The sequence below is a fragment of the Colobus angolensis genome, unplaced genomic scaffold, assembly GCF_000951035.1.
Source record: "Colobus angolensis palliatus isolate OR3802 unplaced genomic scaffold, Cang.pa_1.0 Scaffold237, whole genome shotgun sequence".
Classification (NCBI taxonomy): Eukaryota; Metazoa; Chordata; class Mammalia; order Primates; family Cercopithecidae; genus Colobus; species Colobus angolensis.
The window spans coordinates 930,200-938,537 of NW_012115566.1; positions in this window are offsets into that span (position 1 = coordinate 930,200).

Consider the following 8,338-nt stretch of genomic DNA (forward strand, 5'->3'; position numbering starts at 1 on the left):
AGAGATCCAGAAATGAGAGGTTTGAAAGGAAGAAGTACATTGGAGTGTGGAGATGGGAGTCCAGGTATGACAGGATGATGATGAACAGGTTTCCTGTCAGTGTCATTAGGTAGAAGATCAAGATAACCACAAACAGAACTACTTCCAGATGAGGCCAATTAGAAAATCCAAGTAGAATAAAGATATTTTCAGAACTTGCGTTTTTTTCCATCATCATTCATTTTTTTCTTGCACCTAAAGAAAGAATCACATAAACTCAAAGTCTGTCCATGCATTGTCAATTGCTCACCTGCAAACAGATTGAAGACAAATCCCACTTCCAGACAGTATGCATCATAATGTCAGTAGAATTTTTTCCCTTTACATGCTTCATTGAGATATTTATCCAGCTGTGGATACAAGCAATAGCTTCTCAAGTTACTGAGTTCTTTTATATAATCCCTGAGTTAACATTTGGATTAATGAAGACTATCATATTCCATAATCAGGAACACAATATTTATGAAAAATAATTTTTTACTTTAAAAAGTTAATTTGATTATTTTTATATTTTCAAGCTATTTCCAATTTTGCAATTACAAAGAAAGGAATAACAGCAGTCTTAATAATCTTACTTACAGATAGGAATTTCCCATATTAAAAAGCAATTAGGCAGCCACTTTAAAACATTAACTGAAAAGAAATAATTGAATATGATTATAGAAAAAATTAACTGCTATTTATTTATGCTAGCAGTTTATTTCTAGACAAATAACACACAAATGAAAATTTAAACAGAATATGCACAAACACACCAACTTATAAAAATTCACAATATACACAAAGCCGATTAATAAAGCAAAATAGAGTAATCGGTGATAGAATGCTTCCAAAGGTAAATGAGACTATATTACTGGAAGATATAAAGATTACAGAGTCTACCAAAAACATAGGTTGGTAAGAGAGAAAGGGACAGTGTTTGGATGCACAACAGTGAAAAGGAGGTCTGAATGTGGTATTTGAAGTTGAAAGAATGTATAACAGGATTGTTTGACAGGGACAAGAAGACTTAAACATGGTTTCTACAAAATTTTATATGCTTTAGGCCAATAGCTGAACTATACTTTAAATTCTGAGTCACAATTTATAATTTGTATTTTCTGGGGTTTCTACAATTTTTAATGGAGCTTCTGAACAGAAATTAATATTAGTAGAAAGATACATGAATATTGTATAAAATCCAGAAAATTCACCTTGTAGTTATTTTTTTTATTTCCTTGTAGTTATTTTTTAAAAATAAAGAAGAAATTCAAATATGCTTTGATAGTTTGATTTTCAGTTGCTTATTTTCTCTTGCACACTACCAATCTTGTATGAGAAAGATAAACACTCTTTTATGATATAGTTTTTGCAATAAAATACAGGAACCCAGCATTTGAGTATTCCTAAATAGCATTGCCATCCCCCTTCTGCTCCCCTCCTGCCACAGCCAACTCTTCCTCTTGTACTCTGATAAATTTGGCAAAAGAGGCCCGGTGTGGTGGCTCATGCCTGTAATCCCAGCATTTTGGGAGGCCAAGGCAGGTGGAACACCTGAGGTCAGGAGTTCGAGATCAGCCTGACCAACATGGTGAAACACCATCTCTACTAAAAAATACAAAAATTAGCCAGGCATAGTGGTGGACACCTGTAATACCAGCTACTCTGGAGGCTGAAGCAGGAGAATCACTTGAACCTGGGAGACGGAGGTTGCCGTGAGCTGAGATCACACCATTGTCCTCCAGCCTGGGTGACAGAGCAAGACTCTGTCTCAAAAAAATAATAATGATAATAAGGCAAAAGACAAATTTATCTACACCCGACTCACCTTCCATGTTTTGAAAAACTTTTAATATTCAAATATTGTAATCTTGACTCTTGAAAAAGATGTAAGGAGTTGCCTAATTGGTTGAGTTACAGCTGGAGAGCTAGGAACATTAAACTCGGGCCAAATCTATGCAAATGCTCCAGACAGGTACAAAGATACTGTACATTTTCCCATATTGTTGGTAATGGAATGAGCATTAACCTTTTGAGAAATCATGGGAAAATTCCAAGAATTTTTTAAAAATCTCCCTAGGATTAAAGGTAATATGCCATAAGATGCTTGAACTCAAATGCTGTGGATACTTTTGCTGATGTAGACCTAATTTTCTTTCCTATTGCAGCTGCCTGAGTTCTTTATTACAGTAATTAAAAGGTGGAATCTGATAACTATCTGTTGTATGAGTCATCTTTCATCTTTCAGCATTCCTCCAGAGTTGATAAAAGGGATAGGAAATAAGGGACCAAAAAAAAAAAAAAAAAAGCCCAGAACTCATATAGAGAAAAGTTTGCAGCTTCGATTTTCTTCTTGGTGGAAAAGAAGGAAATGTAGACCCTATCAAATGTAGCTTCTATGAGCTGTGGAATAAAATATCTTCTCTCTCTTTTAAATCAAACACTGTAGGGAAAATGGATGGCTGAGTGTCTCTTCCTTCCCCAATTATTATTAAGAGACATTTTGCCAATTTGTGTCACATCCATTCCTTTATACTATATCTGGTTTGTTTTCTTAATTTTTCATTGACTAGTAATAATTGCATATATTTATGGAGTACATTGTAATGTTTTGATGTATATATACATTACAGAATGATTATATTAAGCTAGTTAATACATCCATCACCTCACAACCATCATATTTTTGTAGTAAGAACACTTAAAATCTACACTTTCTGCAATTTTGAAATATGGAAGCTGCCTACCCCTTAAGAAGTGCACCAACTTCTTTCAGTACTGACCTTCCTGTGTTTGTCCCTGTTCCCTGTCACTCTCTTCCTGACCTATGACCTCATTAAGTATAAACTGACGAAGGGGCTCTCTGGTTGCTGTACAACCTCAAAACATCAACTTAATTGCCTTCTTATAACATTTTTGCCAATGTTTTAAATCTAACTATGAAGAACAGAGTCTGGAAATAACTGTGATTGTCATTGCTACAGACAAGAGAGCCTGAGTTTGTCCAAAAGATCTGCTTTTTAGCAGAATGTGGGAATACTTTAGGGCATTCAAGGTATCACGGGATGGACCCTTTATCCCAGAGCAAATGCAATCTTTATGGAAACAAAAAGAATAATGGGATAGTCTTTCATTGATTGGGGCCTTTGGGAGTATAAATCCCAAAGCTGCAATTAATGCCCTTCAAGGAGTTGTCCTGGTGTGATGTTCTCAGTACAAAACTCTTCACAGAAATATCTTCAGCATGATGTTATAGTCTTACTGAGATGACAGTGAATTTATCACCAACAAACATGGGAAAAGATGCTGTGAGTTACATTTACAACGAAAGGAACAGGTTTTACTGAGCCGTCTGATTTTTTCAGTTTCCCATGGGGCTAAGGGTCAAATTTACAAGACAACTGGAAAAAAAAAGGAGAGACTTGAGAGCCATTCAACAGAAAAACTAAAATACATAAAGACTAAACTGTTCCTTATTAATGAGGTGCTGTTTGAGACTGACCTATATTACTTATGCCTTCCCAGTTGTCTTTTAAATTCAATTCCAAGATTTTTCCTGCAACAGGTGAAAAAAATCTTAAATATTACTCCAGTCTTTTATTATTTTAATTGACAAATAACAATTTTATATGTTTATTAGGTACAATGTGATCTGTTGATATATATATGTGTGTATATATATGTGTGTGTGTATATATATACGTACAATATGGAATGATTAAGTCCAGTTAACACAGTCATCACCTCACTTATTTTTCTTGTAGTGAGAACATTTAAAATCTACTTGTTTAAGATCCCGCCTTTCTCCATCCCCTGCCCCTCAGGTAGCTACTCATTCTACTCTCCACCTGTATGAGTTTAACTTTTTTAGATTCCATATATGAGTGAGATCATGTGGTATTTGTCTTTCTGTGTCTGGCTTCTTTCACTTCGCATAATGTCCTGCAGGTTCATGAATGTTGTTGTAAAGACAGAATTTTCCCTTTTTCTTTAAGGCTGAATAGTATTTCATTTTATATAGATACTGTGGTACATATATATATCGCATTATATCCCTTTTATATATTTACCTGTTTATCCATTGATGGACATTTAAGATCCTTCCATATCTCAGCTATTGTGAAAAATGCTACAATGAACATGATAGTGCAAATATCTGTAGTGAATTCTTATGATTTTATGTTGCCTCAGCGTTCATTTTCAATGTATAGTTGAAATTTTTCATACCAGAAGTGGGGCTTAGTCACCCTTATCACAATTTCGAGTTCTCCTCTCCTCCCAGTTTCTCAACGTGGTCAATCCAGATATTTGGCCCCTTGGTTTCTACCTCCCTATGGGACACCTGGATACAATCTGCTTGACTTACCCCACTGATCCCCACACCCCACATGGACTGCAGATTTGTGGCAGTGAACACCTCTCAATACAACATGACTCCCAAGAACTCGTGCCTGCTTGCTCTAAACCCACCAATCAGTTACTCCCTGCTTGGGTAATGCTGTGTACCCCAATAAGGGCTTTGGCCTTCTCGGCTGTCACTCACTCTCTCTTGCTACCCACTCACTGGTTGAGCATGCGTGTCTCTAAGGGATGACCTTTCTCCCATTAGGCCTGTGAGGCAAGTTGCCCTCTTCTCTCTGGAATCTTTAAGTAATAAAACTACTTCTACTTTTACCTTTTTTTTTTTTAACGTGTCTTCTTGGCGTTGCACCTGACTGACACACCTGAAATTAATAATTTTTTCCGGACAAGGCTCTCTTAGAGAGTGATGATGTTGGTAGGAATGAACTGGACACTAGTCAGGCAAGAGCCACAAGTGTGTCTGCCAGTGGAAACAAGTTCCAGTGAGAGGGACACCTGGTCATAAATAGGATAATTAGGCATTAGCTCTCCATCAGGATAAGGAAGTATTCCATGAAAAGAACACTGTAAACATCCACAACCACAACCACAACCACCTCCACTGGAGCCCATCAGAGGCAGGCTAGAGTTTCTAGCCACTCTTCAAAGAGAGACATTAAAACAAAATTAGAAGAAAATCTGACCTTTTTTTTGAGATACAGTCTCGCTCCATAGCCCAGGCTGGAGTGCAGTGACACAATCTCAGTTCACTGCAACCTTCGCCTCCCAGGTTCAAGCAATTATCCTGTCTCAGTCACCTGAGTAGCTGGGACTACAGGTGCAAACCACACCCTGCTAATTTTTTTGTATTTTTAGTAGAGATGGGGTTTCACCATATTGGTCAGGCTGGTCTCTAACATATTTTTAACATACAAATTTCAATCTCTTTGGCTATGTACCCAGAAATATGATTGCTGGATTATATGGTAATTCTATTTTTAGTTTTTTGAGGAATCTCCATGCTGATTTCAATAATACCTGTATTAATTTACATTCCTGCCATTAGTATATAAGGATTCCCCACATCCTTGTCAGTACTTATTACCTTTTAGTTTATTGATAATAGTCATTCTAACAGGTATGAGGTGATATCTCTTCATAGTTTTAATTTGCATTTCCCTGATGATTAGTGATATTGAAAAATTTTTGTATGTAGCTATTGGTCTTTTGAAGGCTGTCCATTCAAGTCCATTGCTCAGTTTTAAATGGGGTTCTTTGTTTTCTTGCTAACAAATTAAGTTGTTTGCATTTCTTATATATTTTGGATATTAGCCATGTATGATTTGTAAATATTTTCTCCCAGTCTATGGGTTGTCTCTTCAATCTGTTATTTACTTTGTTGTAGAGAAGCTTTTGGTTTGAGGTAATCCCGTTTGGCTACTTCTGCTTTGGTTTCCTGAGCTTTTGAGATCATCACCAAGAAAGTATTGCCAAGATTAATTTCAAAGACATTTTTCCCTGTTTTCTTCTAGTAGTTTTACATTTTCAGGTCTCGAATTTAAATCTTTAAACCATTTTTAGTGGACTTTGCACATATGGTGTGAGATAAGGGTTCAATTTCATTATTCTGTATGTGGGTATTCGATTTCCCCAGCATCATTTATCAAAGAAACTGTCCTTTCCCCATAGTGTGCTTATTCTTGGCATCTTTGGCAAAAATCAATTAATCACAAATACATGAGTTTATGTCTGGGCTCTCTATCATGTTACATTGGTCCATGTGTCTGTTGTTATGCCAGTACTTTTCTGTTTTGAATACTATAACTTTGTAATATATTTTGAATCAAGTAGTGTGATGCCTCCAGCTCTGTTCTTTTTGCTCAAAAGTGCTTTAGCTACTTAAGATTTTTGTCATTCCATATGAATTTTTGAATTGCTTTTTCTATTTCTGTGAAACAAAAAGGTCATTAGAACTTTTATAAGAATTGCATTGAATCTGTATACCACTTTCGGCAGTACAGACATTTTAATAATATTAATTCCTCCAATCCATGAACTATCAGGTTCTGGGCTTTTCTTTGGTAGGAGACTTTTATCACTGATTCAACCTCCTTACTCATTAGTCTGTTCAGATTTTCTGTTTTTCCGTGATTCATTCTTGTTATGTTTCTAGAAATCTAACCATTTCTTCTAGGTCATCTTATTTGTTGGTGTAAAACTGTTCATAGTATTATTTATGATCTTTTGTACCTCTGTAGTTTCAATTTTAATGTCTCCTCTTTCATTTCTTATTTTATTAGAGTCTTCTTTTTTTTCTTAGTTGGTCTACTAAGGTTTTGTCAATTGTTTTTGTCTTTTCAAAAACCGAACTGTTAGTTTTGTGAATGTGTTCTTTTGTTTTGTAGTCTCTTATTTATTTCTGCTCTGATCTTTGTTATTTCCTTCCTTCTGCTAACTTTGGGATTTCTTTGTTCTCTTTTTCTAGTTTCTTGAAATGTAACATTAGGTTGTTTGTTTGGGATCTTTCTTCTTTTTTAATATAGGCATTTATTACTATAAACTTTCCTCCTGCTAAGAACTTCTTTTGTTACCTCCCATAAGTTGTGGTACATTGTGTTTTCATTTTCATCTGTCTTCAGATATTTTTTAATTTCCCTTTTGATTTCTTCATTAACCCATTGTTTATTCAAGAGTATGTTGGTTAATTTCCATTGTTGTAACATTTTCAAACTTTCTCCTATTATTTCTATTCATTTCTACTTTCATATTTTTGTGGTCAGAAAAGATACTTGATATGATTTCAATCTTCCAATGTTCTTAAAATTGTTGAGTCTTATTTTGTTACCTAATATTTGATCCTGGATAACGTACCATTTGCACTTGAGAAGAATGAATATTCCGTTGCTGTTGGATGAAATTTTCTATATATGTCTGTTAGGTCCATTTGGTCTAAAGTGTATGTCAAGTCCAGTGTTTCCTTATTGATTTTTGTCTAGATGATAAGTCCACTGTTGAAAGTGAAGTACTGAAATCCTCTGCTATTATTGTATTGCAGTCTATCTCTTTTCAGGTCTACTAATACTTTCTTTATATGTTGAGGTTATCTTATATTAGGTGCATATATATTTACAATTGTTAACTCCTTTTCATGATTTGACCCTTTTATCATTTTGTAATGACCTTTGTCTCTTTTAACAGTTTTGGACTTAAAGTTCATCTAAGTACAGTTACCCCTGTCTTTTGCTTTCCACTTGCATGAAATAATTTTTTCAATCAATGTGTGTTCTTCAAGTTAAAGTGAGCCTCTTACAGGCAGCCTGCGTCTGCGTATTGTTTTTCAGTTTCTTTCCAATGCAAAGCATTTTAGTAGGTTGTCAAATACAAATTATTAGAAAATCTAAATATTACCTGCAAAAACTAGTTATATTACATTAGATAATTCTATAAAATAAGGAAACACAAATCACACATTGCCAATAACCTCTGCAGGCCAATAATACCCCCATAGATAGTACAAATTGCAAACACATTTTTAAAATAAAGACATGATTTAGACATTTAAACCAAAGCAACCATAGCTAACCTAAATACATACATTCCTCAAGTACAATAAATTAAGCATTGCTACTTATAGTCACTAACAACAAAATTTTAGGTTCAATTTTACCTAAAATTTCATAAATCTTCCAATACAGTTCCCATAGTAAAGTGTCTTTGTGCGTGCCATTTTAATTTATATGCGGGTGCATCATATATCAGACTTAAGACTATTTCACTTCGTAATTAAATTGTTCATACATATATATTGAAAGTGAAAACCCGGCCAAAACTTAATCCCAAAGATGACAAAATGTAAAATTGCTTTAAATTCTTGAATGCATATACTGATTTGTGTAATTGCCTGTGTACTACTTTTTTTTTTTTTTTTGAGACGGAGTCTCGCTCCGCCGCCCAGGCTGGAGTGCTGTGGCCGGATCTC